Source organism: Doryrhamphus excisus, linkage group LG8 (assembly GCF_037039965.1).
Source record: "Doryrhamphus excisus strain RoL-2023G ecotype Guam linkage group LG8, RoL_Dexc_Guam_v1.1, whole genome shotgun sequence".
NCBI lineage: Eukaryota > Metazoa > Chordata > Actinopteri > Syngnathiformes > Syngnathidae > Doryrhamphus > Doryrhamphus excisus.
Genome location: NC_136364.1, coordinates 6369106 through 6390585, shown reverse-complemented (window position 1 = coordinate 6390585; position 21480 = coordinate 6369106).

Here is a 21480-nt window from a genome sequence, read left to right as displayed (position 1 = left end):
TTTGAAAACGTTTTCACATTCAAACCCCGAAAAGGCCTTTCACTGCAGAGGCACTCCTTTTCTAGCCTAACATGACCGCCAACTCCGTCTTTGTACAAAAAACTGCCAACTCTGTCTTATTGTGAAAGACCGCCAACTCCGTCTTAATACAAAAAACTGCCAACTCCGTCTGATCACACAAGACAACTCCTTTCTATGGCAGGAACACTGTGGGTCCGTCTTATTACACAAGACAACTCCTTTCTACAGTCAGAACACTGCCGGGTCCGTCTTATTGCAAAAAGTCTGCAAGTCCGTCTTACTGCAAAGACTGCCAAGTCCACCTTATCACAAAAGACTGCCAGCTCGTCTTCCTACAGAAGACTGTCAAGTCTGTCTCTTTGCTTGCCAGCGACTAGTATACACAAGGCTTTTAGCACCGGGTGACAAACCTTATTGACCCGCGGGCCGCACTCAGTTCTAGGGGTCAAGAACCCTTCTGGCCTCCCTGCATTGGTTGCCTGTTCGCTTTAGGATTCATTCTGAGATTTTATTGTTTGCTTTTAAGGCGTTGATTGGGCTGGCCCCCAAATACACCTCAGACCTCATCCAAATTTACTCTCCAGCACAGTCACTGAGGTCCGAGGGCCAGCTCCAACTTGTGGTGCCCAAGACGAGACTCAAGACCAGGGGAGACCAAGTCTTCTCCAGGCTATGGAACTCTCTCCCCTCCCAAGTCTTTAAGTCTCGTCTTAAAACCCACTTTTATTCTCTGGAAAGTGGATTGGATTAATGGGCTGCATGCGGCCCCCAGGTCTCAGTTTTTCCACCCCTGCTTGAACACAAAGGGACAGCGCCCTTTACTCACACTCTGATCAAAAATGTCTTACTGTTTGTTGTCTTCTCTTCCGTCGGTATCCCGTCAACCTTCAGCTCCTACTTGTTGAGCTGAGAAGAGTTTTGTCTGCCGTGGTCACGGTCTTTCTGTCTTGTCCGCTCCACAACTGGACTCCTCAGGTATCTTGGGATCCGGCTTATAGGGCCAGCCTTAGAGGGCCAGCTTAAAGGGCCAGCCTTAAGGGGCCAGCTTAAAGGGCCAACCTTAGAGGGCCAGCCTTCGAGGGCCAGCCTTAGACGGCCAGCCTTAAAGGGCCAGCCTTAAAGGGCCATCCTTAAAGGGCCAGCCTTAAAGGGCCAGCTTAAAGGGCCAGCCTTAAAGGGCCATCTTAAAGGGCCAGCCTTAGAGGGCCAGCCTTCGAGGGCCAGCCTTAAAGGGCCAGCCTTAAAGGGCCATCCTTAAAGGGCCAGCTTAAAGGGCCAGCCTTAAAGGGCCAGCTTAAAGGGCCAGCCTTAGAGGGCCAGCCTTAAAGGGCCATCCTTAAAGGGCCAGCTTAAAGGGCCAGCCTTAAAGGGCCAGCTTAAAGGGCCAGCCTTAGAGGGCCAGCCTTAAAAGGCCAGCCTTAAAAGGCCAGCCTTAGAGGGCCAGCCTTAGAGGGCCAGCCTTAAAGGGCCAGCTTAAAGGGCCAGCCTTAGATGGCCAGCCTTAGAGGGCCAGCCTTAAAGCTCCAGCCTTAAAGGGCCAGCCTTACAGGCTTACAGGGCCAACCTTAAAGGGCCAGCTTAAAGGGCCAGCCTTAAAGGGCCAGCTTAAAGGGCCAGCCTTAGAGGGCCAGCTTAAAGGGCCAGCCTTAAAGGGCCAGCTTAAAGGGCCAGCCTTCGAGGGCCAGCCTTATAGGGCCAGCCTTAGATGGCCAGCCTTAGAGGGCCAGCCTTAAAGCTCCAGCCTTAAAGGGCCAGCCTTAAAGGGCCAATCTTAAAGGGCCAGCTTAAAGGGCCAGCCATAAAGGGCCAGCTTAAAGGGCCAGCCTTAAAGGGCCAGCTTAAAGGGCCAGCCTTAAGGGGCAAGCTTAAAGGGCCAGCCTTAGAGGGCCAGCCTTCGAGGGCCAGCCTTAAAGGGCCAGCCTTAAAGGGCCAGCTTAAAGGGCCAGCCATAAAGGGCCAGCTTAAAGGGCCAGCCTTAAAAGGCCACCTTAAAGGGCCAGCCTTAAGGGGCAAGCTTAAAGGGCCAGCCTTAGAGGGCCAGCCTTCGAGGGCCAGCCTTAGAGGGCCAGCTTAAAGGGCCAGCCTTAAAGGGCCAGCCTTCGAGGGCCAGCCTTATAGGGCCAGCCTTAGATGGCCAGCCTTAGAGGGCCAGCCTTAAAGCTCCAGCCTTAAAGGGCCAGCCTTAAAGGGCCAATCTTAAAGGGCCAGCTTAAAGGGCCAGCCATAAAGGGCCAGCTTAAAGGGCCAGCCTTAAAGGGCCAGCTTAAAGGGCCAGCCTTAGAGGGCCAGCTTAAAGGGCCAGCCTTAAGGGGCAAGCTTAAAGGGCCAGCCTTAGAGGGCCAGCCTTCGAGGGCCAGCCTTAGAGGGCCAGCCTTAAAGGGCCAGCCTTAAAGGGCCATCCTTAGAGGGCCAGCCTTAAAGGGCCAGCCTTAAAGGGCCATCCTTAAAGGGCCAGCCTTAAGGGGCCAGCTTAAAGGGCCAGCCTTAAAGGGCCAGCTTAAAGGGCCAGCCTTAGAGGGCCAGCCTTAGAGGGCCAGAATTAGAGGGCCAGCCTTAAAAGGCCAGCCTTAGAGGGCCAGCCTTAGAGGGCCAGCCTTAAAGGGCCAGCCTTAAAGGGCCAGCCTTAGAGGGCCAGCCTTAGAGAGCCAGCCTTAAAGGGCCAGCTTAAAGGGCCAGCCTTAGATGGCCAGCCTTAGAGGGCCAGCCTTAAAGGGCCAGCCTTCGAGGGCCAGCCTTAAAGGGCCAGCCCTAAAAGGCCATCCTTAAAGGGCCAGCCTTAGAGGGCCAGCCTTCGAGGGCCAGCCTTAGAGGGCCAGACTTAAAGGGCCAGCCTTAAAGGGCCAGCCTTAAAGGGCCATCCTTAAAGGGCCAGCCTTAAAGGGACATCTTAAAGGGCCAGCCGTAAAGGGCCAGCTTAAAGGGCCAGCCTTAGAGGGCCAGCCTTAGAGGGCCAGCCTTAAAGGGCCAGCTTAAAGGGCCAGCCTTAGATGGCCAGCCTTAGAGGGCCAGCCTTAAAGCTCCAGCCTTAAAGGGCCAGCCTTACAGGCTTACAGGGCCAACCTTAAAGGGCCAGCTTAAAGGGCCAGCCTTAAAGGGCAAGCTTAAAGGGCCAGCCTTAGAGGGCCAGCTTAAAGGGCCAGCCTTAAAGGGCCAGCTTAAAGGGCCAGCCTTAGAGGGCCAGCTTAAAGGGCCAGCCTTAAAGGGCCAGCTTAAAGGGCCAGCCTTCGAGGGCCATTCTTATAGGGCCAGCCTTAGATGGCCACCCTTAGAGGGCCAGCCTTAAAGCTCCAGCCTTAAAGGGCCAGCCTTAAAGGGCCAATCTTACAGGGCCAGCTTAAAGGGCCAGCCTTAAAGGGCCAGCTTAAAGGGCCAGCCTTAAAGGGCAAGCTTAAAGGGCCAGCCTTAGAGGGCCAGCTTAAAGGGCCAGCCTTAAGGGGCCAGCCTTAGAGGGCCAGCCTTCGAGGGCCAGCCTTAGAGGGCCAGCCTTAAAGGGCCAGCCTTAAAGGGCCAGCCTTAGAGGGCCATCCTTAGAGGGCCAGCCTTAGAGGGCCAGCCTTAAAGCTCCAGCCTTAAAGGGCCAGCCTTAAAGGGCCAGCCTTAAAGAACCAGCTTAAAGGGCCAGCCTAAAGGGCCAGCCTTAAAGGGCCAGCTTAAAGGGCCAGCTTAAAGGGCCAGCCTTAAGGGGCCAGCTTAAAGGGCCAGCCTTAGAGGGCCAACCTTAAAGGGTCAGCCTTAAAGGGCCAGCCTTAAAGGGACAGCCTTAAAGGGCCATCCTTAAAAGGCCGGCTTAAAGGGCCAGCCTTAAAGGGCCAGCTTAAAGGGAAAGCCTTAAAGGGCCAGCTTAAAGGGCCAGCTTAAAGGGCCAGCCTTAGAGGGCCAGCCTTAGAGGGCCAGCCTTAAATGGGCAGCTTAAAGGGCCAGCCTTAAGGGGCCAGCCTTAAGGGGCCAGCTTAAAGGGCCAGCCTTAGAGGGCCAGCCTTAAAGGGCCATCCTTAAAGGAACAGCTTAAAGGGCCAGCTTAAAGGGCCGGCCTTCGAGGGCCAGCCTTAGAGGGCCAGCCTTAAAGCGCCAGCCTTAAAGGGCCAGCCTTAAGGGGCCAGCTTAAAGGGCCAGCCTTAGAGGGCCAGCCTTAAAGGGCCAGCCTTAAAGGGCCAGCCTTAAAGGGCCAGCCTTAAAGGGCCAGCCTTAAAGGGCCAGCTTAAAGGGCCAGCCTTAGAGGGCCAGCCTTCGAGGGCCAGCCTTAGAGAGCCAGCTTAAAGGGCCAGCCTTAGAGGGCCAGCCTTAAAGGGCCAGCCTTAAAGGGCCAGCCTTAAAGGGCCATCCTTACAGGTCCAGCCTTAAAAGGCCAGCCGTAAAGGGCCAGCTTAAAGGGCCAGCCTTAGAGGGCCAGCCTTAGAGGGCCAGCCTTAGAGGGCCAGCCTTAAAGCTCCAGCCTTAAAGGGCCAGCCTTAAAGGGCCAGCCTTAAAGGGCCAGCTTAAAGGGCCAGCCTAAAGGGCCAGCCTTAGAGGGCCAGCTTAAAGGGCCAGCCTTAAGGGGCCAGCTTAAAGGGCCAGCCTTAAAGGGCCAGCCTTAGAGGGCCAGCCTTAGAGGGCCAGCCTTAAAGGGCCAGCCTTAAAGGGCCAGCTTAAAGGGCCAGCTTAAAGGGCCAGCCTTAGAGGGCCAGCCTTAAAGGGCCAGCTTTAAAGGGCCAGCCTTAAAGGGCCAGCCTTAAAGGGCCAGCTTTAAAGGGCCAGCCTTAAAGGGCCAGCCTTAAAGGGCCATCCTTAAAGGGCCAGCCTTAAAGGGCCAGCTTAAAGGGCCAGCCTTAGAGGGCCAGCTTAAAGGGCCAGCCTTAAGGGGCCAGCTTAAAGGGCCAGCCTTAGAGGGCCAGCCTTCGAGGGCCAGCCTTCGAGGGCCAGCCTTAAGGGGCCAGCCTTAAAGGGCCATCCTTAAAGGGCCAGCCTTAAAAGGCCAGCTTAAAGGGCCAGCCTTAAAGGGCCAGCTTAAAGGGCCAGCCTTAAAGGGCCAGCCTTAGAGGGCCAGCCTTAGATGGCCAGAATTAGAGGGCCAGCCTTAAAAGGCCAGCCTTAGAGGGCCAGCCTTAAAGGGCCAGCTTAAAGGGCTAGCCTTAGATGGCCAGCCTTAGAGGGCCAGCCTTAAAGCTCCAGCCTTAAAGGGCCAGCCTTAAAGAGCCAGCCTTAAGATATGCCTTTATATCTTAAGGCTGGCTCTAAAGGGCCAGCCTTAAAGAGCCAGCCTTAAAGGGTCAGCTGAAAGGGCCAGCCTTAAAGGGCCAGCCTTAAAGGGCCATCGTTAAAGGGCCAGTTTAAAGGGCCAGCCTTAAAGGACCAGCCTTAAAGGGCCATCCTTAAAGGGCCAGCTTAAAGGGCCAGCCTTAGAGGGCCAGCCTTAGAGGGCCAGCCTTAAAGGGCCAGCCTTAAAGGGCCAGCTTAAAGGGCCAGCCTTAAAGGGCCAGCTTAAAGGGCCAGCCTTAGAGGGCCAGCCTTCGAGGGCCAGCCTTAAAGGGCCAGCCTTAAAGGGCCAGCCTTAAAGGGCCAGCCTTAAAGGGCCAGCCTTAAAGGGCCAGCTTAAAGGGCCAGCCTTAGATGGCCAGCTTAAAGGGCCAGCCTTAGAGGGCCAGCCTTAAGGGGCCAGCCTTAAGGGGCCAGCCTTAAGGGGCCAGCCTTAAAGGGCCAGCCTTAAAGGGCCAGCCTTAAAGGGCAAGCCTAAAGGGCCAGCCTTAAAGGGCCATCCTTAAAGGGCCAGCCTTAAAGGGCCAGCCTTAAAGGGCCAGCCTTAAAGCTCCAGCCTTAAAGGGCCATGCTTAAAGGGCCATCCTTAAAGGGCCAGCCTTAAAGGGCCAGCCTTAAAGGGCCAGCCTTAAAGGGCCAGCTTAAAGGGCCAGCCTAAAGGGCCAGCCTTAGAGGGCCAGCCTTAGAGGGCCAGAATTAGAGGGCCAGCCTTAAAAGGCCAGCCTTAGAGGGCCAGCCTTAGAGGGCCAGCCTTAAAGGGCCAGCCTTAAAGGGCCAGCTTAAAGGGCCAGCCTTAGATGGCCAGCCTTAGAGGGCCAGCCTTAGAGGGCCAGCCTTAAAGGGCCATCCTTAAAGGGCCAGCCTTAAAGGGCCAGCCTTAAAGGGCCAGCCTTAAAGGGCCAGCCTTAAAGGGCCAGCCTTAAAGGGCCAGCCTTAAAGGGCCAGCCTTAAAGGGCCAGCCTTAAAGGGCCAGCCTTAAAGGGCCAGGCTTAAAGGGCCAGCCTTAAAGGGCCAGCCTTAGAGGGCCAGCCTTAGATGGCCAGAATTAGAGGGCCAGCCTTAAAAGGCCAGCCTTAGAGGGCCAGCCTTAAAGGGCCAGCTTAAAGGGCTAGCCTTAGATGGCCAGCCTTAGAGGGCCAGCCTTAAAGCTCCAGCCTTAAAGGGCCAGCCTTAAAGAGCCAGCCTTAAGATATGCCTTTATATCTTAAGGCTGGCTCTAAAGGGCCAGCCTTAAAGAGCCAGCCTTAAAGGGTCAGCTGAAAGGGCCAGCTTAAAGGGCCAGCCTTAAAGGGCCAGCCTTAAAGGGCCATCGTTAAAGGGCCAGTTTAAAGGGCCAGCCTTAAAGGGCCAGCCTTAAAGGGCCATCCTTAAAGGGCCAGCTTAAAGGGCCAGCCTTAGAGGGCCAGCCTTAGAGGGCCAGCCTTAAAGGGACATCTTAAAGGGCCAGCCGTAAAGGGCCAGCTTAAAGGGCCAGCCTTAGAGGGCCAGCCTTAGAGGGCCAGCCTTAAAGGGCCAACTTAAAGGGCCAGCCTTAGAGGGCCAGCTTAAAGGGCCAGCCTTAAGGGGCCAGCCTTAGAGGGCCAGCCTTCGAGGGCCAGCCTTAGAGGGCCAGCCTTAAAGGGCCAGCCTTAAAGGGCCAGCCTTAGAGGGCCATCCTTAGAGGGCCAGCCTTAGAGGGCCAGCCTTAAAGCTCCAGCCTTAAAGGGCCAGCCTTAAAGGGCCAGCCTTAAAGAACCAGCTTAAAGGGCCAGCCTAAAGGGCCAGCCTTAAAGGGCCAGCTTAAAGGGCCAGCTTAAAGGGCCAGCCTTAAGGGGCCAGCTTAAAGGGCCAGCCTTAGAGGGCCAACCTTAAAGGGTCAGCCTTAAAGGGCCAGCCTTAAAGGGACAGCCTTAAAGGGCCATCCTTAAAAGGCCGGCTTAAAGGGCCAGCCTTAAAGGGCCAGCTTAAAGGGAAAGCCTTAAAGGGCCAGCTTAAAGGGCCAGCTTAAAGGGCCAGCCTTAGAGGGCCAGCCTTAGAGGGCCAGCCTTAAATGGGCAGCTTAAAGGGCCAGCCTTAAGGGGCCAGCCTTAAGGGGCCAGCTTAAAGGGCCAGCCTTAGAGGGCCAGCCTTAAAGGGCCATCCTTAAAGGAACAGCTTAAAGGGCCAACTTAAAGGGCCGGCCTTCGAGGGCCAGCCTTAGAGGGCCAGCCTTAAAGCGCCAGCCTTAAAGGGCCAGCCTTAAGGGGCCAGCTTAAAGGGCCAGCCTTAGAGGGCCAGCCTTAAAGGGCCAGCCTTAAAGGGCCAGCCTTAAAGGGCCAGCCTTAAAGGGCCAGCTTAAAGGGCCAGCCTTAGAGGGCCAGCCTTCGAGGGCCAGCCTTAGAGAGCCAGCTTAAAGGGCCAGCCTTAGAGGGCCAGCCTTAAAGGGCCAGCCTTAAAGGGCCAGCCTTAAAGGGCCATCCTTACAGGTCCAGCCTTAGAGGGCCAGCCGTAAAGGGCCAGCTTAAAGGGCCAGCCTTAGAGGGCCAGCCTTAGAGGGCCAGCCTTAGAGGGCCAGCCTTAGAGGGCCAGCCTTAAAGCTCCAGCCTTAAAGGGCCAGCCTTAAAGGGCCAGCCTTAAAGGGCCAGCTTAAAGGGCCAGCCTAAAGGGCCAGCCTTAGAGGGCCAGCTTAAAGGGCCAGCCTTAAGGGGCCAGCTTAAAGGGCCAGCCTTAAAGGGCCAGCCTTAGAGGGCCAGCCTTAAAGGGCCAGCCTTAAAGGGCCAGCTTAAAGGGCCAGCTTAAAGGGCCAGCCTTAGAGGGCCAGCCTTAAAGGGCCAGCTTTAAAGGGCCAGCCTTAAAGGGCCAGCCTTAAAGGGCCAGCTTTAAAGGGCCAGCCTTAAAGGGCCAGCCTTAAAGGGCCATCCTTAAAGGGCCAGCCTTAAAGGGCCAGCTTAAAGGGCCAGCCTTAGAGGGCCAGCTTAAAGGGCCAGCCTTAAGGGGCCAGCTTAAAGGGCCAGCCTTAGAGGGCCAGCCTTCGAGGGCCAGCCTTCGAGGGCCAGCCTTAAGGGGCCAGCCTTAAAGGGCCATCCTTAAAGGGCCAGCCTTAAAAGGCCAGCTTAAAGGGCCAGCCTTAAAGGGCCAGCTTAAAGGGCCAGCCTTAAAGGGCCAGCCTTAGAGGGCCAGCCTTAGATGGCCAGAATTAGAGGGCCAGCCTTAAAAGGCCAGCCTTAGAGGGCCAGCCTTAAAGGGCCAGCTTAAAGGGCTAGCCTTAGATGGCCAGCCTTAGAGGGCCAGCCTTAAAGCTCCAGCCTTAAAGGGCCAGCCTTAAAGAGCCAGCCTTAAGATATGCCTTTATATCTTAAGGCTGGCTCTAAAGGGCCAGCCTTAAAGAGCCAGCCTTAAAGGGTCAGCTGAAAGGGCCAGCCTTAAAGGGCCAGCCTTAAAGGGCCATCGTTAAAGGGCCAGTTTAAAGGGCCAGCCTTAAAGGACCAGCCTTAAAGGGCCAGCATTAAAGGGCCAGCTTAAAGGGCCAGCCTTAGAGGGCCAGCCTGAGAGGGCCAGCCTTAAAGGGCCAGCTTAAAGGGCCAGCCTTAAAGGGCCAGCTTAAAGGGCCAGCCTTAGAGGGCCAGCCTTCGAGGGCCAGCCTTAAAGGGCCAGCCTTAAAGGGCCAGCCTTAAAGGGCCAGCCTTAAAGGGCCAGCCTTAAAGGGCCAGCTTAAAGGGCCAGCCTTAGATGGCCAGCTTAAAGGGCCAGCCTTAGAGGGCCAGCCTTAAGGGGCCAGCCTTAAGGGGCCAGCCTTAAGGGGCCAGCCTTAAAGGGCCAGCCTTAAAGGGCCAGCCTTAAAGGGCAAGCCTAAAGGGCCAGCCTTAAAGGGCCATCCTTAAAGGGCCAGCCTTAAAGGGCCAGCCTTAAAGGGCCAGCCTTAAAGGGCCAGCCTTAAAGCTCCAGCCTTAAAGGGCCATGCTTAAAGGGCCATCCTTAAAGGGCCAGCCTTAAAGGGCCAGCCTTAAAGGGCCAGCCTTAAAGGGCCAGCTTAAAGGGCCAGCCTAAAGGGCCAGCCTTAGAGGGCCAGCCTTAGAGGGCCAGAATTAGAGGGCCAGCCTTAAAAGGCCAGCCTTAGAGGGCCAGCCTTAGAGGGCCAGCCTTAAAGGGCCAGCCTTAAAGGGCCAGCTTAAAGGGCCAGCCTTAGATGGCCAGCCTTAGAGGGCCAGCCTTAGAGGGCCAGCCTTAAAGGGCCCTGCGTAAAGGGCCATCCTTAAAGGGCCAGCCTTAAAGGGCCAGCCTTAAAGGGCCAGCCTTAAAGGGCCAGCCTTAAAGGGCCAGCCTTAAAGGGCCAGGCTTAAAGGGCCAGCCTTAAAGGGCCAGCCTTAGAGGGCCAGCCTTAGATGGCCAGAATTAGAGGGCCAGCCTTAAAAGGCCAGCCTTAGAGGGCCAGCCTTAAAGGGCCAGCTTAAAGGGCTAGCCTTAGATGGCCAGCCTTAGAGGGCCAGCCTTAAAGCTCCAGCCTTAAAGGGCCAGCCTTAAAGAGCCAGCCTTAAGATATGCCTTTATATCTTAAGGCTGGCTCTAAAGGGCCAGCCTTAAAGAGCCAGCCTTAAAGGGTCAGCTGAAAGGGCCAGCTTAAAGGGCCAGCCTTAAAGGGCCAGCCTTAAAGGGCCAGCCTTAAAGGGCCATCGTTAAAGGGCCAGTTTAAAGGGCCAGCCTTAAAGGGCCAGCCTTAAAGGGCCATCCTTAAAGGGCCAGCTTAAAGGGCCAGCCTTAGAGGGCCAGCCTTAGAGGGCCAGCCTTAAAGGGCCAGCCTTAAAGGGCCAGCTTAAAGGGCCAGCCTTAAAGGGCCAGCTTAAAGGGCCAGCCTTAGAGGGCCAGCCTTCGAGGGCCAGCCTTAAAGGGCTAGCCTTAAAGGGCCATCCTTAAAGGGCCAGCTTATACGGCCAGCTTAAAGGGCCAGCCTTAAACGGCCAGCCTTCGAGGGCCAGCCTTCGAGGGCCAGCCTTAAAGGGCCAGCCTTAAAGGGCCAGCTTAAAGGGCCAGCCTAAAGGGCCAGCCTTAAAGGGCCAGCTTAAAGGGCCAGCCTTAGAGGGCCAGCTTAAAGGGCCAGCCTTAAGGGGCCAGCTTAAAGGGCCAGGCTTAGAGGGCCAACCTTAAAGGGCCAGCCTTAGAGGGCCAGCCTTAAAGGGCCAGCTTAAGGGGCCAGCCTTAAGGGGCCAGCCTTAAGGGGCCAGCTTAAAGGGCCAGCCTTAAAGGGCCAGCTTAAAGGGCCAGCCTTAAGAGGCCAGCCTTAAGGGGCCAGCTTAAAGGGCCAGCCTTAGAGGGCCAGCCTTAAAGGGCCATCCTTAAAGGAACAGCTTATAGGGCCAGCTTAAAGGGCCAGCCTTAGAGGGCCAGCCTTAAAGGGCCAGCCTTAGAGGGCCAGCCTTAGAGAGCCAGCCTTAAAGGGCCAGCTTAAAGGGCCAGCCTTAGATGGCCAGCCTTAAAGCTCCAGCCGTAAAGGGCCAGCCTTAAAGGGCCAGCTTAAAGGGCCAGCCTTAAAGGGCCAGCATAAAGGGCCAGCCTTAGAGGGCCAGCCTTCGAGGGCCAGCCTTAAAGGGCCAGCCTTCGAGGGCCAGCCTTAAAGGGCCAGCCTTCGAGGGCCAGCCTTAAAGGGCCAGCCCTAAAGGGCCATCCTTAAAGGGCCAGCCTTAGAGGGCCAGCCTTCGAGGGCCATCCTTAGAGGGCCAGCCTTAGAGGGCCAGCCTTAAAGCTCCAGCCTTAAAGGGCCAGCCTTAAAGGGCCAGCCTTAAAGGGCCAGCCTTAAAGGGCCAGCCTTAACGGGCCAGCCTTAAAGGGCCAGCTTAAAGGGCCAGCCTTAAAGGGCCAGCTTAAAGGGCCAGCCTTAGAGGGCCAGCCTTCGAGGTTCAGCCTTAAAGGGCCAGCCTTCGAGGGCCAGCCTTAAAGGGCCAGCCCTAAAGGGCCATCCTTAAAGGGCCAGCCTTAGAGGGCCAGCCTTCGAGGGCCAGCCTTAGAGGGCAAGCCTTAGAGGGCCAGACTTAAAGGGCCAGCCTTAAAGGGCCAGCGTTAAAGGGCCATCCTTAAAGGGCCAGCCTTAAAGGGACATCTTAAAGGGCCAGCCGTAAAGGGCCAGCTTAAAGGGCCAGCCTTAGAAGGCCAGCCTTAGAGGGCCAGCCTTAGAGGGCCGGCCTTAAAGGGCCAGCCTTAGAGGGCCAGCCTTAGAGGGCCAGCCTTAGAGGGCCAGCCTTAGAGGGCCAGCCTTAAAGGGCCAGCCTTAAAGGGCTAGCTTAAAGGGCCAGCCTTAAAGGGCCAGCCTTAAAGGGCCAGCCTTAAAGGGCCAGCTTTGAAGGGCCAGCCTTCGAGGGCCAGCCTTAAAGGGCCAGCTTAAAGGGCCAGCCTTAAGGGGCCAGCCTTAAGGGGCCAGCTTAAAGGGCCAGCCTTAAAGGGCCAGCTTAAAGGGCCAGCCTTAAGGGGCCAGCCTTAAGGGGCCAGCTTAAAGGGCCAGCCTTAGAGGGCCAGCCTTAAAGGGCCATCCTTAAAGGAACAGCTTATAGGGCCAGCTTAAAGGGCCAGCCTTAGAGGGCCAGCCTTAAAGGGCCAGCCTTAGAGGGCCAGCCTTAGAGAGCCAGCCTTAAAGGGCCAGCTTAAAGGGCCAGCCTTAGATGGCCAGCCTTAGAGGGCCAGCCTTAAAGCTCCAGCCTTAAAGGGCCAGCCTTAAAGGGCCAGCTTAAAGGGCCAGCCTTAAAGGGCCAGCCTTAGAGGGCCAGCCTTCGAGGGCCAGCCTTAAAGGGCCAGCCTTCGAGGGCCAGCCTTAAAGGGCCAGCCCTAAAGGGCCATCCTTAAAGGGCCAGCCTTAGAGGGCCAGGCTTCGAGGGCCAGCCTTCGAGGGCCAGCCTTAGAGGGCCAGACTTAAAGGGCCAGCCTTAAAGGGTCAGCCTTAAAGGGCCAGCCTTAAAGGGCGAGCCTTAAAGGGCCATCCTTAAAAGGCCGGCTTAAAGGGCCAGCCTTAAAGGGCCAGCTTAAAGGGAAAGCCTTAAAGGGCCAGCTTAAAGGGCCAGCCTTAGAGGGCCAGCCTTAGAGGGCCAGCCTTAAATGGGCAACTTAAAGGGCCAGCCTTAAGGGGCCAGCTTAAAGGGCCAGCCTTAGAGGGCCAGCCTTAAAGGGCCATCCTTAAAGGAACAGCTTAAAGGGCCAGCTTAAAGGGCCGGCCTTCGAGGGCCAGCCTTAGAGGGCCAGCCTTAAAGCGCCAGCCTTAAAGGGCCAGCCTTAAAGGGCCAGCTTAAAGGGCCAGCCTTAGAGGGCCAGCCTTAGAGGGCGAGCCTTAAAGGGCCAGCCTTAAGGGGCCATCTTAAAGGGCCAGTCTTAAGGGGCCAGCTTAAAGGGCCAGCCTTAGAGGGCCAGCCTTAAAGGGCCAGCCTTAAGGGGCCAGCCTTAAAGGGCCAGCTTAAAGGGCCAGCTTAAAGGGCCAGCCTTAGAGGGCCAGCCTTCGAGGGCCAGCCTTAGAGGGCCAGCCTTAGAGAGCCAGCTTAAAGGGCCAGCCTTAGAGGGCCAGCCTTAAAGGGCCAGCCTTAAAGGGCCAGCCTTAAAAGGCCAGCCGTAAAGGGCCAGCTTAAAGGGCCAGCTTAAAGGGCCAGCCTTAGAGGGCTAGCCTTAGAGGGCCAGCCTTAGAGGGCCAGCCTTAAAAGGCCAGCCTTAGAGGGCCAGGCTTAAAGCTCCAGCCTTAAAGGGCCAGCCTTAAAGGGCCAGCCTTAAAGGGCCAGCTTAAAGGGCCAGCCTAAAGGGCCAGCCTTAGAGGGCCAGCTTAAAGGGCCAGCCTTAAGGGGCCAGCTTAAAGGGCCAGCCTTAAAGGGCCAGCTTTAGAGGGCCAGCCTTAGAGGGCCAGCCTTAAAGGGCCAGCCTTAAAGGGCCAGCTTAAAGGGCCATCCTTAAAGGGCCAGCCTTAAAGGGCCAGCTTAAAGGGCCAGCCTTAGAGGGCCAGCTTAAAGGGCCAGCCTTAAGGGGCCAGCTTAAAGGGCCAGCCTTAGAGGGCCAGCCTTCGAGGGCCAGCCTTCGAGGGCCAGCCTTAAGGGGTCAGCCTTAAAGGGCCAGCCTTAAAGGGCCATCCTTAAAGGGCCAGCCTTAAAAGGCCAGCTTAAAGGGCCAGCCTTAAAGGGCCAGCTTAAAGGGCCAGACTTAAAGGGCCAGCCTTAGAGGGCCAGCCTTAGATGGCCAGAATTAGAGGGCCAGCCTTAAAAGGCCAGCCTTAGAGGGCCAGCCTTAAAGGGCCAGCTTAAAGGGCTAGCCTTAGATGGCCAGCCTTAAAGGGCCAGCCTTAAAGCTCCAGCCTTAAAGGGCCAGCCTTAAAGAGCCAGCCTTAAAGGGTCAGCTTAAAGGGCCAGCTTAAAGGGCCAGCCTTAAAGGGCCATCGTTAAAGGGCCAGTTTAAAGGGCCAGCCTTAAAGGGCCAGCCTTAAAGGGTCATCCTTAAAGGGCCAGCCTTAAAGGGCCAGCTTAAAGGGCCAGCCTTAGAGGGCCAGCCTTAGAGGGCCAGCCTTAAAGGGCCAGCCTTAAAGGGCCAGCCTTAGAGGGCCAGCCTTCGAGGGCCAGCCTTAAAGGGCCAGCCTTAAAGGGCCAGCCTTAAAGGGCCATCCTTAAAGGGCCAGCTTATACGGCCAGCTTAAAGGGCCAGCCTTAGAAGGCCAGCCTGAGAGGGCCAGCCTGAGAGGGCCAGCCTTAAAGGGCCAGCCTTAAAGGGCCAGCCTTAAAGGGCCAGCCGTAAAGGGCCAGCTTAAAGGGCCAGCCTTAAAGGGCCAGCCGTAAAGGGCCAGCTTAAAGGGCCAGCCTTAGAGGGCAAGCCTTAGAGGGCCAGCCTTAAAAGGCCAGCCTTAGAGGGCCAGCCTTAGAGGGCCAGCCTTAAAGGGCCGGCCTTAAAGGGCCAGCCTTAGAGGGCCAGCCTTAGAGGGCCAGCCTTAAAGGGCCAGCTTAAAGGGCCAGCCTTAAAGGGCCGGCCTTAAAGGGCCAGCCTTAGAGGGCCAGCCTTAAAGGGCCAGCTTAAAGGGCCAGCCTTAGATGGCCAGCCTTAGAGGGCCAGCCTTAAAGGGCCAGCTTAAAGGGCCAGCCTAAAGGGCCAGCCTAAAGGGCCAGCCTTAGGGGGCCAGCTTAAAGGGCCAGCCTTAAGGGGCCAGCTTAAAAAGCCAGCCTTAGAGGGCCAGCCTTAAAGGGCCAGCTTAAAGGGCCAGCCTTAAGGGGCCAGCTTAAAGGGCCAGCCTTAGAGGGCCAGCCTTAAAGGGCCAGCTTTAAAGGGCCAGCCTTAAAGGGCCAGCCTTAAAGGGCCAGCTTTAAAGGGCCAGCCTTAAAGGGCCAGCCTTAAAGGGTCATCCTTAAAGGGCCAGCCTTAAAGGGCCAGCTTAAAGGGCCAGCATTAAAGGGCCAGCTTAAAGGGCCAGCCTTAGAGGGCCAGCCTTTAGAGGGCCAGCCTTGGAGGGCCAGCCTTAAAGGGCCAGCCTTAGAGGAACAGACTTAAAGGGCCAGCCTTAAAGGGCCAGCCTTAGATGGCCAGCCTTAGAGGGCCAGCATTAAAGCTCCAGCCTTAAAGGGCCAGCCTTAAAGGGCCAACCTTAAAGGGCCAGCCTTAGAGGTCCGGCCTTAGAGGAACAGACTTAAAGGGCCAGCCTTAAAGGGCCAGCTTAAAGGGCCAGCCTTACATGGCCAGCCTTAGAGGGCCAGCATTAAAGCTCCAGCCTTAAAGGGCCAGCCTTAAAGGGCCAACCTTAAAGGGCCAGCTTAAAGGGCCAGCCTTAGAGGGCCAGCATTAAAGCTGCAGCCTTAAAGGGCCAACCTTAAAGTGCCAGCCTTAGAGGGCCAGCCTTAAAAGGCCAGCTTAAAGGGCCAGCCTTAGATGGCCAGCCTTAGAGGGCCAGCATTAAAGCTCCAGCCTTAAAGGGCCAGCATTAAAGGGCCAACCTTAAAGGGCCAGCTTAAAGGGCCAGCCTTAGAGGGCCAGCTTAAATTGCCAGCCTTAAAGGGCCAGCTTAAGGGGCCAGCCTTAGAGGGCCAGCTTAAAGGGCCAGCCTTAAGGGGCCAGCCTTAAGGGGCCAGCTTAAAGGGCCAGCCTTAAAGGGCCAACCTTAAAGGGCCAGCTTAAAGGGCCAGCCTTAGATGGCCAGCCTTAGAGGGCCAGCATTAAAGGTCCAGCCTTAAAGGGCCAGCCTTAAAGGGCCAACCTTAAAGGGCCAGCCTTAGAGGGCCAGCCTTAGAGGAACAGACTTAAAGGGCCAGCCTTAAAGGGCCAGCCTTAGATGGCCAGCCTTAGAAGGCCAGCATTAAAGCTCCAGCCTTAAAGGGCCAACCTTAAAGGGCCAGCTTAAAGGGGCAGCCTTAAGGGGCCAGCTTAAAGGGCCAGCCTTAAAGGGCCAGCTTAAAAGGCCAGCCTTAAAAGGACAGCTTAAAGGGCCAGCCCTACAGGGCCAGCCTTAGAGGGCCAGCCTTAGAGGAACAGACTTAAAGGGCCAGCCTTAAAGGGCCAGCTTAAAGGGCCAGCCTTACATGGCCAGCCTTAGAGGGCCAGCATTAAAGCTCCAGCCTTAAAGGGCCAGCCTTAAAGGGCCAACCTCAAAGGGCCAGCTTAAAGGGCCAGCCTTAGATGGCCAGCCTTAGAGGGCCAGCATTAAAGCTCCAGCCTTAAAGGGCCAGCCTTAAAGGGCCAACCTTAAAGTGCCAGCCTTAGAGGGCCAGCCTTAGAGGAACAGACTTAAAGGGCCAGCCTTAAAGGGCCAGCTTAAAGGGCCAGCCTTAGATGGCCAGCCTTAGAGGGCCAGCATTAAAGCTCCAGCCTTAAAGGGCCAGCCTTAAAGGGCCAACCTTAAAGGGCAAGCTTAAAGGGCCAGCCTTAAAGGGCCAGCTTAAATTGCCAGCCTTAGAGGAACAGACTTAAAGGGCCAGCCTTAAAGGGCCAGCCTTAGATGGCCAGCCTTAGAGGGCCAGCATTAAAGCTCCAGCCTTAAAGGGCCAACCTTAAAGGGCCAGCTTAAAGGGGCAGCCTTAAGGGGCCAGCTTAAAAGGCCAGCCTTAAGGGGCCAGCCTTAAGGGGCCAGCTTAAAGGGCCAGGCTTAGAGGGCCAGCCTTAAAGGGCCAGCCTTAAGGGGTCAGCCTTAAAGGGCCAGCCGTAAAGGGCCATCCTTAAAGGGCTAGCCTTAAAGGGCCAGCTTAAAGGGCCAGCTTAAAGGGCCAGCCTTAGAGGGCCAGCCTTAGAGGGCCAGCCTTAGAGGGCCAGAATTAGAGGGCCAGCCTTAAAGGGCCAGCTTAAAGGGCCAGCCTTAGAGGGCCAGCCTTAGAGAGCCAGCCTTAAAGGGCCAGCCTTAGAGGGCCAGCCTTAAAGAGCCAGCCTTAGAGGTCCAGCCTTAGAGGAACAGACTTAAAGGGCCAGCCTTAAAGGGCCAGCTTAAAGGGCCAGCCTTACATGGCCAGCCTTAAAGGGCCAGCCTTAAAGGGCCAGCCTTAAAGGGCCATCCTTAAAGGGCCAGCTTATACGGCCAGCTTAAAGGGCCAGCCTTAGAAGGCCAGCCTTCGAGGGCCAGCCTGAGAGGGCCAGCCTTAAAGGGCCAGCCTTAAAGGGCCAGCCTTAGAGGAACAGACTTAAAGGGCCAGCCTTAAAGGGCCAGCTTAAAGGGCCAGCCTTAGATGGCCAGCATTAAAGCTCCAGCCTTAAAGGGCCAACCTTAAAGGGCCAGCTTAAAGGGCCAGCCTTAAAGGGCCAGCTTAAAGGGCCAGCATTAAAGGGCCAGCTTAAAGGAACAGCCTTAGAGGGCCAGCCTTAGAGGGCCAGAATTAGAGGGCCAGCCTTAAAAGGCCAGCCTTAGAGGGCCAGCCTTAAAGGGCCAGCCTTAGAGGGCCAGCCTTAGAGAGCCAGCCTTAAAGGGCCAGCTTAAAGGGCCAGCCTTAGATGGCCAGCCTTAGAGGGCCAGCCTTAAAGCTCTAGCCTTAAAGGGCCAGCCTTAAAGGGCCAGCCTTAAAGGGCCAGCCTTAAAGGGCCATCTTAAAGGGCCAGCTTAAAGGGCCAGCCTTAAAGGGCCAGCCTTAAAGGGCCAGCTTAAAGGGCCAGCTTAAAGGGCCAGCTTAAAGGGCCAGCCTTAAAGGACCAGCCTTAAAGGGCCAGCCTTAAAGGGCCAGCTTAAAGGGCCAGCCTTAAATGGCCAGCTTAAATGGCTAGCCTTAGAGGGCCAGCCTTCGAATGCCAGCCTTAAAGGGCCATCCTTAAAGGGCCAGCTTAAAGGGCCAGCCTTAGAGGGCAAGCCTTAGAGGGCCAGCCTTAAAAGGCCAGCCTTAGAGGGCCAGCCTTAGAGGGCCAGCCTTAAAGGGCCGGCCTTAGAGGGCCAGCCTTCGAGGGCCAGCCTTAGAGGGCCAGCATTAATGCTCCAGCCTTAAAGGGCCAACCTTAAAGGGCTAGCCTTAAAGGGCCAGCTTAAAGGGCCAGCCTTAAAGGGCCAGCTTAAGGGGCCAGCCTTAGAGGGCCAGCTTAAGGGGCCAGCCTTAAGGGGCCAGCCTTAAAGGGCCAGCTTAAAGGGCCAGCCTTAGAGGGCCAGCCTTACAGAGCCAGCCTTAAAGGGCCAGCCTTAGAGGGCCAGCCTTAAAGAACCAGCCTTAGAGGTCCAGCCTTAGAGGAACAGACTTAAAGGGCCAGCCTTAAAGGGCCAGCTTAAAGGGCCAGCCTTACATGGCCAGCCTTAAAGGGCCAGCCTTAAAGAGCCATCCTTAAAGGGCCAGCTTATACGGCCAGCTTAAAGGGCCAGCCTTAGAAGGCCAGCCTTCGAGGGCCAGCCTTCGAGGGCCAGCCTTAAAGGGCCAGCCTTAAAGGGCCAGCCTTAGAGGAACAGACTTAAAGGGCCAGCCTTAAAGGGCCAGCTTAAAGGGCCAGCCTTAGATGGCCAGCATTAAAGCTCCAGCCTTAAAGGGCCAACCTTAAAGGGCCAGCTTAAAGGGCCAGCCTTAAAGGGCCAGCTTAAAGGGCCAGCATTAAAGGGCCAGCTTAAAGGAACAGCCTTAGAGGGCCAGCCTTAGAGGGCCAGAATTAGAGGGCCAGCCTTAAAAGGCCAGCCTTAGAGGGCCAGCCTTAAAGGGCCAGCCTTAGAGGGCCAGCCTTAGAGAGCCAGCCTTAAAGGGCCAGCTTAAAGGGCCAGCCTTAGATGGCCAGCCTTAGAGGGCCAGCCTTAAAGCTCTAGCCTTAAAGGGCCAGCCTTAAAGGGCCAGCCTTAAAGGGCCAGCCTTAAAGGGCCATCTTAAAGGGCCAGCTTAAAGGGCCAGCCTTAAAGGGCCAGCCTTAAAGGGCCAGCTTAAAGGGCCAGCTTAAAGGGCCAGCCTTAAAGGACCAGCCTTAAAGGGCCAGCCTTAAAGGGCCAGCTTAAAGGGCCAGCCTTAAATGGCCAGCTTAAATGGCTAGCCTTAGAGGGCAAGCCTTAGAGGGCCAGCCTTAAAAGGCCAGCCTTAGAGGGCCAGCCTTAGAGGGCCAGCCTTAAAGGGCCGGCCTTAGAGGGCCAGCCTTCGAGGGCCAGCCTTAGAGGGCCAGCATTAAAGCTCCAGCCTTAAAGGGCCAACCTTAAAGGGCTAGCCTTAAAGGGCCAGCTTAAAGGGCCAGCCTTAAAGGGCCAGCTTAAGGGGCCAGCCTTAGAGGGCCAGCTTAAAGGGCCAGCCTTAAGGGGCCAGCTTAAAGGGCCAGGCTTAGAGGGCCAGCCTTCGAGGGCCAGCCTTAAGGGGCCAGCCTTAAAGGGCCAGCCGTAAAGGGCCATCCTTAAAGGGCCAGCTTAAAGGGCCAGCCTAAAGGGCCAGCCTTAGAGGGCCAGCCTTAGAGGGCCAGAATTAGAGGGCCAGCCTTAAAAGGCCAGCCTTAAAGGGCCAGCCTTAGAGGGCCAGCCTTAAGGCCAGCCTTAAGGCCAGCCTTAAAGGGCCAGCCTTAAAGGGCCAGCTTAAAGGGCCAGCCTTAAAGTGCCAGCCTTAGAGGGCCAGCCTTAGAGGGCCAGCCTTAGAGGGCCAGCCTTAAAGCTCCAGCCTTAAAGGGCCATCCTTAAAGGGCCAGCTTAAAGGGCCAGCCTTAAAGGGCCATCCTTAAAGGGCCAGCCTTAGAGGAACAGACTTAAAGGGCCAGCCTTAAAGGGCCAGCTTGAAGGGCCAGCCTTAGAGGGCCAGCCTTAAAGGGCCAGCCTTAAAGGGCGAGCCTTAAAGGGCCAGCTTAAAGGGCCAGCCTTAGATGGCCAGCCTTAGAGGGCGAACCTTAAAGGGCCAGCTTAAAGGGCCAGCCTTAGATGGCCAGCCTTAGAGGGCCAGCATTAAAGCTCCAGCCTTAAAGGGCCAACCTTAAAGGGCCAGCTTAAAGGGCCAGCCTTGGATGGCCAGCCTTAAAGGGCCAGCATTAAAGCTCCAGCCTTAAAGTGCCAGCCTTAGAGGGCCAGCCTTAGAGGAACAGACTTAAAGGGCCAGACTTAAAGGGCCAGCCGTAAAGGGCCAGCTTAAAGGGCCAGCCTTAGATGGCCAGCCTTAGAGGGCCAGCATTAAAGGGCCAGCCTTAAAGGGCCAACCTTAAAGGGCCAACCTTAAAGGGCCAGCCTTAAAGGGCCAGCTTAAAGGGCCAGCTTAAGGGGCAAGCCTTAGAGGGCCAGCTTAAAGGGCCAGCCTTAAGGGGCCAGCTTAAAGGGCCAGCCTTAAAGGGCCAGCCTTAAAGGGCCAGCCTTAAAGGGCCAGCCTTAGAGGGCCAGCCTTAGAGGGCCAGCCTTAGAGGGCCAGCCTTAAAGGGCCAGCCTTAAAGGGCCAACCTTAAAGGGCCAGCTTAAAGGGCCAGCCTTAGATGGCCAGCCTTAGAGGGCCAGCATTAAAGCTCCAGCCTTAAAGGGCCAACCTTAAAGGGCCAGCTTAAAGGGCCAGCCTTGGATGGCCAGCCTTAAAGGGCCAGCATTAAAGCTCCAGCCTTAAAGTGCCAGCCTTAGAGGGCAAGCCTTAGAGGAACAGACTTAAAGTGCCAGACTTAAAGGGCCAGTCTTAAAGGGCCAGCTTAAAGGGCCAGCCTTAGATGGCCAGCCTTAGAGGGCCAGCATTAAAGCTCCAGCCTTAAAAGGCCAGCCTTAAAGGGCCAACCTTAAAGGGCCAGCTTAAAGGGCCAGCCTTAAAGGGCCAGCTTAAAGGGCCAGCCTTAGAGGGCCAGCTTAAAGGGCCAGCCTTAAGGGGCCAGCCTTAAGGGGCCAGCCTTAAGGGGCCAGCCTTAAAGGGCCAGCCTTAAAGGGCCAGCTTAAAGGGCCAGCCTAAAAGGCCAGCCTTAGAGGGCCAGCCTTAGAGGGCCAGAATTAGAGGGCCAGCCTTAAAAGGCCAGCCTTAGAGGGCCAGCCTTAGAGGGCCAGCCTTAAGGCCAGCCTTAAAGGGCCAGCCTTAAAGGGCCAGCTTAAAGGGCCAGCCTTAGATGGCCAGCCTTAGAGGGCCAGCCTTAAAGCTCCAGCCTTAAAGGGCCATGCTTAAAGGGCCATCCTTAAAGGGCCAGCCTTAAAGGGCCAGCCTTAAAGGGCCAGCCTTAAAGGGCCAGCCTAAAGGGCCAGCCTTAGAGGGCCAGCCTTAGAGGGCCAGCCTTAGAGGGCCAGAATTAGAGGGCCAGCCTTAAAAGGCCAGCCTTAGAGGGCCAGCCTTCGAGGGCCAGCCTTAAAGGGCCAGCCCTAAAGGGCCATCCTTAAAGGGCCAGCCTTAGAGGGCCAGCCTTCGAGGGCCAGCCTTCGAGGGCCAGCCTTAAAGGGCCAGCCTTCGAGGGCCAGCCTTAAAGGGCCAGTCCTAAAGGGCCATCCTTAAAGGGCCAGCCTTCGAGGGCCAGCCTTAGAGGGCCAGCCTTAGAGGGCCAGACTTAAAGGGCCAGCCTTAAAGGGCCATCCTTAAAGGGCCAGCCTTAAAGGGACATCTTAAAGGGCCAGCCGTAAAGGGCCAGCTTAAAGGGCCAGCCTTAGAGGGCCAGCCTTAGAGGGCCAGCCTTAAAGGGCCAGCTTAATGGGCCAGCCTTAGAGGGCCAGCTTAAAGGTCCAGCCTTAATGGGCCAGCTTAAAGGGCCAGCCTTCGAGGGCCATTCTTATAGGGCCAGCCTTAGATGGCCACCCTTAGAGGGCCAGCCTTAAAGCTCCAGCCTTAGAGGGCCAGCCTTAAAGCTCCAGCCGTAAAGGGCCAGCCTTACAGGCTTACAGGGCCAACCTTAAAGGGCCAGCTTAAAGGGCCAGCCTTAAAGGGCCAGCTTAAAGGGCCAGCCTTAAAGAGCCAGCTTAAAGGGCCAGCCTTAGAGGGCCAGCTTAAA